The sequence below is a fragment of the Glycine soja genome, chromosome 2 (assembly GCF_004193775.1).
Source record: "Glycine soja cultivar W05 chromosome 2, ASM419377v2, whole genome shotgun sequence".
NCBI classification, from domain to species: domain Eukaryota; kingdom Viridiplantae; phylum Streptophyta; class Magnoliopsida; order Fabales; family Fabaceae; genus Glycine; species Glycine soja.
This window is the reverse complement of record NC_041003.1, coordinates 5,071,539-5,083,604: the sequence shown is the minus strand read 5'-3', so window position 1 is coordinate 5,083,604 and position 12,066 is coordinate 5,071,539. Positions and strand designations below refer to the sequence as shown.

Here is a 12,066-nt window from a genome sequence, read left to right as displayed (position 1 = left end):
TCGATTGTGAACTCCATAGGAAGTTGTTAACCTTGATTGTTCTGTTTCCTTTAATTGTATTAGCAGAGATGCTAATAAGGTTGAGGATTGGTTATTTGGGATGTTCTGTCTCTTCATCTAACTGTCCTTCTTATGAGGGATTAATTTGTCCACTGAATAAAAAAAATGTTGTTATACATGTACACTTGGTTTTTAATTCGAATGAAAATATGAAATTAAGATGAATTTATTTCAAAATATATTTAAGTTATTCTTTTCAACAACAATATCCAAATCAAATAATGTTTTTAAATGCCACATAAATATATATTAATAATAGTTTAGTAATTATTTTTTTTATCCATAATAATTGAACATAGTGTCAGAAAAATTCATAATAACTAGTGTACTTTACTCAATCAACAACGAGTTAAATTTTAGACATATTAATTTAATAAATTGTTAACACCATATATAATTTTATTATGTTTTAGTTCTTTCGTTAAGGAAATATTATTTTACTCAATAAAATGATTCAACTTCTTTTACAAACTGAAATGACATAAATGAAAAGCTACTTAAAAAAACAATGAACTAGTACAATTAAAAAATTAAAACTTCAAAAAAAGACCTTTCAAATTATTTTTCATTAGAAGAGATTTTATACGACATATAAATTAATAAATAAATATAAATAGATAGATAAATAATCTAATTTTTTTAATGGTGACAACCTAATTATAAAAAAAATATCATTTTAACATTGATATATTATATAAAAATAAAAAGTATTTATTTATCACTCACTCAATCAACAAGTAAAACTATCGATTTGATAATTATACTATAAAACATTATTCTCCTAAACAATCTTTAAATTAAGAAAAAATACTTAAATGATCTTAAGCATATTAAAAATGTATGGTAAACATAATTTTTTTCTAATCATAATATTAATACAAAATTATCTCGATAAAAACATTCACAAAATAAATATTTTTCTTTCAATATAATTTACTTAATACCAAATATCAATTTAGATCTTAAATATTTAAAAATTCTTTAATAGAATCCTTAATTTTCTTTGTCTAGATCATAAGTACTATTTTTTATCAAAAGTGACACTCAAACTTGAAATCATTGAGCTAAAATGATTTTTTTGCCAATTAATCCACGACATATAAATTAAGAGGCTCGATTAATTGAAATTCAGCACTTCAAAAATTATTTAAACAATTTTGTTACTCTAAAATGAGGGAAGGTATTATAGTTTGAATCTTTTTTTTTTTAACCCATTACATTTGTGTAATCTTGGTCAGTGAATGTTGATGGTCATCCTGAGTGAAATATTTTTTCTTTAAATCGAAATGTTATTCATAGGACTGATAGCAGGGATGCTTCGCTTCTTCGCCATGGGAGAAGACTTCAACAATAACGATCCTCTCATCCGCAACCAAAACGCCGCCGTTCAGGCTCGCGCCAAGGACCAGAACCGCGCCAACGCCCTTCAGCTCAAGCTGGTTCCTCTCTCTTTCAATTAATCATCCACTTCCAATACATTTTTGCTTTATTCACCATAGCTATGGTTTATCGCGTGAAACCCTAGACATTGCTAGTGGTAGTGATTCTTTGTTTTTGTGATGATGCAGATTGGACAGAGTCACCCTACTGGTCTCACAGCGAATTTGTTGAGGCTCTTTGAGCCTAGGCCTGCCTTGGACTATAAGCCTCCTCCGGAGAAAAGAAATGCCCATCGCTAATAGGTTAAACCTTTTTGTATTAGTTTTATGTTTTTATTGTCACTGATTATTGATTACTACTACTGATTAATGATGATAAACATTTCCAAACATAAATTACTTCACTTCAATGACCTGTTTAAGCAAATTCTATTCTACGAATTTGAGATAATCCAAAATTATGTTTGCAAAAGCTCATCCAAACCTAATTGTCCTTGCATGCCTGCTCTTTCATATGGTTCTTATTCACTCTAAGATATTATTGTGTAAGTTTTCTGTGGTTATGAATAACGATTAGTTATGTTGAATGCTGCAAGTTCTGCAACATATTAATTAAAAAAATATAATTTCTCTTGCCTCTTTGTTGTTTACTAGTTTTCAGTTTGTTATTATAATGTTTAATGGACTGATATAACTCTTGCTGAATCTATTTTTTCGTTGAGATAATATATAGCAAATAAAAGTTGTGAAAGAGTTTAATTATCAGATCACTTGCCCCACAAACTGAAGAGTATATGCATTTGTTGTCGATCCATTTTGTTGAACTCAGGCACAAAAAAGAGCAAGAATACACAAGTTAAGACTAGAGAAGGGAGCTGCAAAGGCTGCTGAGGAGCTTGAGAAATGTGAGGACTCCTTTATCATTGTAACTTTATTATTTTTTGTGGGTTTACATTCTCCGAATGCTTTTTTCTTTTGTTGTATCTGTTTCAATGTAGATGATCCACACAATGACCCAAATGTATCAGGAGATCCATACAAGACATTGTTTATAGCCAGACTTGTAAGTTATATTGTCTAATGTAGTATTTGTTTGGCACCTTCGAGTTGCATATTGGTTGTTGTATCTCATTGGTGTTATCTTCTGACAGAGTTATGAGAGCACTGATAGCAGAATGAAAAGGGAGTTTGAGTCATATGGTGCAATCAAACGGGTAGGTGTTTTGAATATCCCAAAGGGATTCAGTAAGGATATCGTATATGCTAGGCTCTTGATATAATGTATTTTACTTCTATTTGACATCTTTACATGCTATTAAGCTTCAAAATGTATTTTCAATTTCAATACTTTTAAAATTAAGAACTAGCTTTTTTTATTATAATAGTAACACTACTTTTTTAAACCCTTTTTGTTAGCTGCTGATTAACCTGCTTTTTGTAATTTAAATGGTTCTCATGATTAACCATCTTGTCGTAAAGTTAATTAGTTACGCATAATTTTAATGCCATTCTGTCCAGAGTTTCAAGGGTATAAATTATGCATCTTGATTCAATTTGTAACTTTTGAGTGGCTTTGAAATGATAAACAATTACGTTACTGCCACCAGTATGTTGTTGATGGCTTTTTATATATTAGTTAGTTTCTTTAGTTATTTTCCACTTTGTTTCATCCTGCTGTTTTATGTGGAAAGAGGTCTTGGGGCATGGGGTAGCAATTGTTTTAGCTGCAAGTTTAGCATCTCAGTACACATCCCTGGTGATGATTGGTAATCTTCTGGAAATGGTAAATGTTTCTCAAAATTTCAATCAAACCCAATTCCCGTTCAAATGCTTTCTTCTGCATGGTAACTTAGCTGGGCAGATAAATGATGCAAAATTATACCTTTGGCCTTGTTTTCGAGCAAGAAAAGGAGACTGACAACTTCTGTTCTTTTCCTGCACTGGGTAAAATATGTTGGGAGTACTGCAATCTCTTCCTCTTTTGTTTAAATTCTTGGTTAACCTACTTTGATGTTGCTAAAACTTTATTTTTGGCTTTAACGGCCATGAAAACCAAATCAAGCCGTTGAGAAGATGTCATGGTATTTTTTTTATATTACCCATAGTTATTTTCATTTTGTCAATTTAAAAACAAATATCCCTGGTAAGGGGATACTAGTCAACAACTGGTTAATTGGGCCCAAATACATCCATTTTTCTGCAACCTTTGGCGGTGGTGATGCATCTTGCAATAGGAGCTTTTTGATTTAAAGGTGAGCATGGAAGGTGAGCATGGTTAATTAGGCATACTGCCTGTCTGCCATACCATTTAGGTTTTTATACTATTAGTATTTTATTTTGGTTGTATTTTAATGATTCTGAGGTGAGTGAGCATCTTTTATATTTTCTTTTGTGCTGTAGATCAGAATGTTCTCTCCTGACTATTCTTTCTCTTTCCATTTTCTTATGATTTAGGTTCGATTGGTTACTTACACTGACAAATAAACCCAAGGGTTATGCATTCATCGAGTATTTTCACACAAGAGACGAGAAAGGTTGATATTGGCTTAATGTGTTTTGTCTGGTTATTATTCCATATAACATGTAACTTTTTACTCACGTTTTTTATGTTAATTATGAATCTGCTTATAAACAAGCTGACGGTAGGAAAATTGAGGGTCAGAGGGGTGGTGGGCTGGGTACTACAAGAGTAGGGGGTGAAGAAGTTAATCAGCAACATTTTGGGAGGTAAATTGAGTGATTGCAATTTTTTAATAGCACTTCATATTTTAAATCCTACTGGCATTTCTAAATAGTGTGTAGTAGAAAAACAATTAAAAGTAAAAATTTAAAATGTTAGCAATTGTTATCACATTATTCTATAAAATGTATTATGTTCTTAATATCTTAGGCACTATGAAGCATGAACTCTGGACATGACACAGCTAATGTCTAAAATCTAGGACACGGGTACACCACATACACACACAAACATAGAGACTCCAATGAAATGAAATCTGAGTAACATGTAATAAAATATCTAAATTGATGGTATATTCATCTTTTTAAATCAACTTTCTATGTTTTTTCAAGTGTATGAGTTGTGTAAAGGTTACAACTTAAATGTTCAAACCAACAAAAATAATTTTGAAATTAGACACCTAATAAGAAGTGTTGAACAAGTATCGGGGTGTGTTAGTGTCGGAAACGTGTTCAACAAGGCGACACAAAGAACAAGATTGGTGTCTGTTCTTCATAGCTTAGGCATAAATTTGTAGGTGTTATATTTGATTGAGTTATTTCCTATGCAATTCTCGTTTTGTAGACCTGGGGATTCTATTATTCTTCTATAGCACTTGTATGGAATTCTTTAAGCCTTTTACAACACCCATTTGTGTAAATTGAACCATGGCAGAATGTTATGCTTATCTATTGGAGAAATCTGACAAGTAACATACCTCTATGCCAACCCTCCAGTGAAGTAGTAGTTCTCATTGTCAGAAATAATTATCATTTTTGTGTCAAGAAATTATCTGCATTTAACATTTCTTGTTGTGACTGTTAAATTGGCTTGCTCAATTTGCAATTGCTTCATACTTAACATGTCTTAATGTTTTCAGGGAGCAACAGCAGTCAGGTCTTTCTCGTTCTGAAGAACCTAGAGCACAAGAGGATCATCATGGTGATCGGTAAGAATTTGGATGTTTCCATTGATTATGGTACTTAGCAAATGACTGCTGATCATACCATAATTTGTTGACAATAGAGGGGGCTATGATTCTGTGCATTAATTTTTGCAACATTGAGGATTTTGAAACAATATTCTTTCTCCCAATGTTATATAAGTCATTAAATTTGAGCTGTTTTTCTGACACCATTTTAGGGACAGAGAAAAGTCAAGGGAAAGAGGTAAGGACAGACACAGAGAAAGTGAGTGGTCATGTGAGCGATCTAGTGGTAGGGCCAGGGATCGTGATTATAGAGGGGATAGGCACTACAGAGATTGGGATAGGAATATGGACAGAGACAGGGAACGAGAGAGAGATCGGGACGTGATCGTGGTCGAGAGCGTGATTAGGATAGGGATCATGACCAGGACCGCGAACATGACCGTTATCGTGAAAGAGATAGGGATTATGAAATTGGGGTAACTGATCGAGGACACTCACATAATAGAGAGACTGATTGTGATCACGTTGAATCTAAACATGATAAGGAACATCATGGTGAAAGAGAGCATGACTATGAACCTGAGGATGGTCGTGGTTGGTACAACCAACCTGGGTATGGGCATAGCCATGCAGATCCCAACCATGATCCTGATCACTAGGAGCATCATTGAGGAAGGGGGCAATATGATGAGGGAGATGACCATGGTGACCATTACAACCAATATCCTGATCGTGGTAGGAAAGAAGATGACTACCATACTGAACACGCAAAATCTTAATCACGTGACAGGGAGAGAAATCGTGATATGGACCATGAATATCGTCACTCAGATTTCTCATTCTCAGGAGTATGATTACTAGGAATGAGCATAGCACTGCTCAACTTCACTGGTAAGATTCATGATGTACATTTCAGTATACTATTTTGGCTATGGTTAATTGTCAGCCGGTATTAGGTTAATTGTCAGTCGGTATTAATCCTGGATTGATTCTTAGGAGCTATTAATGGGTTCAGGCATGGAGTGAACAAAGCACAACAAAGGAACTCAGCTGTTGCAATCCATATTTACTTGCTGCTTTTCATGTTTGATGTTGAAAGATTTACTGCCCCAGCTTTAGTTTTCTCAGTTTTTCAATATGGACGCGTACTGCTTATATTGGTGACTGTTGCTGGTTTTATTTTAATTTTTTTTTGTTCCAGTTTTTGTGGGAACAAATCTTGATTTTATGTTTTCGTTGGTCTGTTGTTATCTGCATGAGACTAGTTTGAGTTTGTTAAGAGTTGCTTATATTACAAATTATCAGCAGACCTAGCCCTTGCTACACCAATTTTAATCTAAACTCTGATTGAGCCCTCAAGAACCGGCTTTTTGACCGGAAGTGTGCAAAGGAATTGTGTTGGTTGTGTTCTACCCGTTTTTGTTTAATTTTTTTACAACATTCCTTCTTTTTTTTTAACAAGTTACAATATTCCTAAAAACAAGGAAAGTGTAAATAGAATTCTTCAGAATTTTCATGGACGATTTGGTTGCGCGACAGCAATGTGCAAGTTCGATGTGCACTATAGTTGGGCATATTGGCTTAAGTTGGTCGAATAATTTATAAGGCCGTTAATTGACAAAAAACTAAAGAGATCATTGACAAAAATATAAAAAAAAATTCCATTGCCGGGAATCGAACCCGGGTCTCCTGGGTGAAAGCCAGATATCCTAACCGCTGGACGACAATGGATTTTTGTAACGTTATCTCTTTTTTTACTTACTTATTTAAGTATTTATGACGGTAAAATTATTTTACCAAACACCTATTTGAATGCAGAAAAAAAAAAAAAAAAAAGCAAAAGAACGAAATAAATAAGTAAATCACGATGAGATAAAAACAAAGAAAGAAGATGTCATCGTGGTGAGGCTTTCACGGAAAAGGGCGCCAACCTTCTGGTAGCTTCAAAGAGGATTTATTCTTTATGGGAAGGTAAGGTGTGAACCATGAGAGGAAGTGAATAGATTAAGTAGTTGAGATGTTATGCAGGATTTTTTTTTTTATCCACAAATGTTAAGTATTAGTTTTGTTAGCGAGAAATTCGACTCAGTGAATAAACGTCTTTTAAAAAAAATAGACAAACAAATGGTAAATAGTTAAAATAAAAAGATAAAATTTAGGTAGAAACATGATTACAAGGTGAATGTTTTTTGACCTGTCGTTCATACAATTTGAAGTGTAAAATCAATTTTTATATGAAAATATAATAGAAATTATTATTTATGAAACACAATTTGTAGCTTAAGGATTTTGCAAAGAATTAACATTAATGGTCAATAGATATATTCATATGCGGTAGATGTAACTATTTCTTTTATACCTAATTAGTTTGACAATACATGACTCAATTTTAGTTAGATATTGTTACAACTTATTTATATGACTTACTTATTAATGGCATTTATGGGAAAGTTTGAAGGGTTTAACTTGTTTAAAACAAGTCATTCATATTCTTAAATAGTCTAGTCACTCAAATTGAATGAATTTCTATATGGATTGAAGCAATTCGTATACATGTGGTATATATAACTTCTTAATTATATATTTGAGTTAAGGTATAAAGTATCTTCATTTGTTCACATATTTTCATAAAAAGATTTGTAATTGGGTTTGGTATAATTATTATTTATGTTGACACTTGAATATCGTTAGGATGCCCGAAAGCTAGCAGTGAATTCGAGCTAGAAAGAATATACCTTTTTCTTTAATCATAAGGTTAGTAAAATGCAAACAAAAATCTATTTTGGATTTAAAAAAGATGAAGAACTACCTATTCCCAATCTTAGTATAATTGAAGCATTGTGTGTGTTTTTTTACGATGGGAAGCATTATGTTATGTTCTAAGAATGTAGTTTCATGAGTCATGACAATAGTCACTACCTTAAAAAATTTGACAAATTTGTAGTTGCCCCATTCAATCTATTGCCCCAAAATTTACTTAACAAAATATTTGGATTTATATATTTTTATTATCAACAAATATTAATCATTAATTTATTAATTTTTGTTAGTAGAAGAATTTAAACTCACGATTTTTTTTTTGTTTCTACTCAATCATTTAGTTAATCTTATAATTCTTTGAATTTATATACTTAGACCGAAACATGTTAGAGTCTCATAAAAACTGTCACAAAAAAAAATAGAGGTTATTATTGTTTTTGGTTAAAGAATATCATTTACATTATTGATCTGAATTTTCAAGCGTATACGTATGGTATGAGATCGAAAATAAGACTGGGTGATCTTTTTCTATACTTCTTTGATTCTAGAAATTAATTTGTACATTTCTTGAAATAAAAAGGGAGGTGTAAGCATAGAATTACTCAGAGACTTTTCGTGGACGATTTGCTTTTATGACAGTAAAGGGCCATTTTAAGGTATGGATGGACCTGTGTTAATTTGCTAGTTCGGTGAGTAAAGAACACTATCTTTTATTATTGGGCCTATTGGCTTATAGTTAAATCACAAAGCCGTTAATTGACAAATAATTGTGTAAACAAAGGTAAAGATTAAAAAAAAGAATAGTAAATAAATTTCCATTGCCGGGAATCGAACCCGGGTCTCCTGGGTGAAAGCCAGATATCCTAACCGCTGGACGACAATGGATTGTTGAAGCATAGTTACCTTAATGTTTATTTATAGCTAACTGGCTATAGCACTAAAATAAAATTAATTTATCAAACCCCTATTTAAATACAAAAATAAAAAAGCATAATAACCGGAAAAGAAATCATAATGAGATTAAAAAAAAAAAAAAACAGAAAAAAGAAGATGCCAACGTGTTGAGGCTTTCGTACTTTTCATATCTACGGGTTCCAATGTTGAAAGCACTTACCAATAAACTCAGCATATAATAAATAAATTATTTAAGTATATTATATAAAAATAAAAGGAATAAACTATGGACACTAATGCTTTTAAAATGCAAACTTGAATTTCTTCCAATCCCATGTATGATGTAGGACTCATGTACGTCGTGGGATCATTTATTAATGTGTAAAATGCGTTGAAGATTTTAATTAATTAGGACAACATTGATGCCATTATATTTGCAAGGATGTCGTTGCTGTCGCAATTTGTTCTGCATGCTTGTCATTGCATCCTGAAAGACCCTTTCATTTCTGGCACTATTGGATTTTTTTTGGCTGGTATTCATCTACACTAACCTAGTGAACTTATCCTAACTTCTTTTCACGTGTAGTGTTCAAAAAATTGCCATTCAAGAGGCATGGAAATGGAATTTCTCTTACGATATTGAGGAATTCTTATGATGTTCTGCCATGAGTTTTTTTTTTTTTGAATAAACTCCTCTGCCGCCAAGGTAGTTAATTGTGGAGCTACATAATTTGCAAATGTAAACTGTTGCTGTACACTATTCGATAATCAAATACTCCATGTACAATTGCATGCCAGCTGTCTATGCAAAATATGATGTATCCAGGGTTCCTGCTTTTCAAATTTCTTGTATAATTTTCTGGCTCCAGACTTTTTGGCCAAGATATAAATTTCATTGTTCTTCCTCTCAAATTCATACATGAAGTCAACGCATTAATCATTTGATGATGAAGAACAATTTTCAAAATGAGATGTACATTTGTTGTGGTATAGCTTTGCTCTCCTAACTGATGCCAAATTGTTAGGTGTTTAAAATAAATGTAATTTACTTTGCAACAAGAAAATTGTGTGTTTCTTTTTTAGTACGACATTGAGAATTCAACCTAAGTCTTCATGCATTTATTCCAATTCTCTCACCAATAGACTGACCCAATGGGCCTGTTAAGAACTCGTGTATTGGAAAGGTGTAAACAAAATTCAATCAAATTTCAACTTATTTGGAAGAGCTAGACTGTGAGTACATAAGGAGAAATTTTATTCCGTTCCTTTATATTCCCTTCTCCTGGGTCGTCTTCTTCAAACCTTCTTGTTTAGCTTAATTTAGTAGTACTGGATTACAATACAATTATGAGTAGGGACATATTTAGAAATTAGACAAGTAATTAAGGGACAAAAGTAAATAAATTGTCACATATATAATTATATTTTTTTTATGCATATTTATGATATCTCTAAGGGATTACAATCTTTACCATATCCAACAAGTGATCCATCACTCTGATTTTAATCGATCTGTTCCATAAGTTTGATCGTGTGTTGAGCACTAGATATGAGGGAACCCCGACTGCCTACATACTAAATGGCAATTGACTTTTCGTTGTGGCTTTGCTGAAAACATATTATAACTTTTATGTTTCGTCAAGCATGATGTATCAAACTAGTTTATAACGTACTAGAGGCCTTTATAGGTATGAGTCATCTATGAACTTAAATTGACCTAAACTAATCTGAATCGTTTGAATTTGATCATCTATGTATTTTGGTCAAAATCAAATCGAACTAATAAAAAATGTTCATGTGCAAATTGAATCACATGTTTAGATTTATAAATCTGATCAAAATCGAATCAAACCGATCAAAATTTTCGGAGTTGTTTGGTTTGACTTTAAATACTGATAATATTAAAACTCCAAGTATTGGAACTGTAAGTATTGAGACTACTAGTACTATAACTTTTTAAATTATTACTTTGAGGTACATTGTTATTTGCTTTACCTTTTTTGCATATTTATTTTTTCTGTCATGTTTATAATAATAATGAATCATATTTTGTTCATTTGTTTTAGTAAATCTAGTTGCAACAAATTTGATTGCAGCAAAAATTATTGCGACAAATTAGTTTGTATGAAATAGTTGTTATTTAAACTATTATAGTAAATTTTATTGAAGATTTTTTATTTTAATTTGTATTAGCCTATTTTAGAATATTAGGTTGATTGTATTAAATGAATCAATTTTACTAGTTTTAGACATTTGATAATATTGTGTTATTGTATTGGATATTTGGATGAATTGTGATATGAAATAGTAATTCTAAGGAAAAAAAAAGATTAATTATAAATGGATAACTTGTTGATCCGAACTGTTCATAAAAGAGTTAGATTGAATTTAAAAAAAATTATGAAAATCAAACCGAATCAAATTGATTAAATTTGATTGAATTAAATTTTAAATTTAATCAAAATTGACTTGAACCGATTAGTGAACACTCCTGTAAAGGACACTTTCATATGACTGAAAAGTTGTTTATCATGAATATTTTTATGCATGGCACTTGTTTATAAATAAACATAATACCAAAGCAAGAAACACCACGTGCATCATGCTTCTCCTTGTGCTCGGGTAGAAGATAATAAATTTTGTTTGTCTGTCTCCCTAATTTGAATTCGCATTAGTGTTTAAGTCAAATAATTTGTTTTATTTTCTCTTCATATATGAAATCCTTTCCCATTCGGCTGGTGGGTTATGGAATGATCTTTTGCATATGTATATAATAATACTTGGGTTGCTTTCTAGCTCACTTATATGACATATATCCCGGAACTGGAAATTCATATATATTCAATATATATTGAGCTTGTGGATTAGAAAAAGTTGGTTTGGTTAGAGGAGTAGAATTTATATTTTTTTATATTAGGTCAAACATCATTACAAGTGTTCCTCCAACTCATTAGATCAATGATTAATACTACTTGTAATATGTGACTATCGTTGATCCAATAGAATTTTGTATCCAGTGAGATTAAACATGAATTTTCCTGCCAAGTAAATTATTTTTACTCATATGAACTTAACGGAACTTTACACTATTACGTCAAGCCTTTAGGTTACAAGGAGTGGAATCTATCTAACAATGATGCATACTTAAGTAGATATCTCTTTTAAAATAAGAGAATCAAAAGTACAAATTTTAAAAAATAAAGAGACTAAATATTTTTATTTTAAAATAAAGAATCAAAATTATGAATTTTAAAAAATAGGAAAACTAAAATTACATTCAAACCTACTTTTCATGATATTCTTACTTTTATATTTCTCCATCA

The 12,066-nt window shown here is 31.5% G+C and overlaps 2 non-coding genes and 1 pseudogene across 2 annotated transcripts; 1 reads left to right on the top strand and 2 right to left on the bottom strand.

The window, feature by feature from the left end:
• The first annotated feature begins 1,248 nt into the window (after window positions 1-1,248).
• On the top strand, window positions 1,249-5,975 carry LOC114382298 (annotated as a pseudogene).
• Window positions 5,976-6,748: 773 nt separating this feature from the next.
• Window positions 6,749-6,820, bottom strand: TRNAE-UUC. Its single transcript has one exon. It is a non-coding gene; the product is annotated as a tRNA-Glu (tRNA).
• Window positions 6,821-8,662: 1,842 nt separating this feature from the next.
• Window positions 8,663-8,734, bottom strand: TRNAE-UUC. Its single transcript has one exon. It is a non-coding gene; the product is annotated as a tRNA-Glu (tRNA).
• Window positions 8,735-12,066: the final 3,332 nt, after the last annotated feature.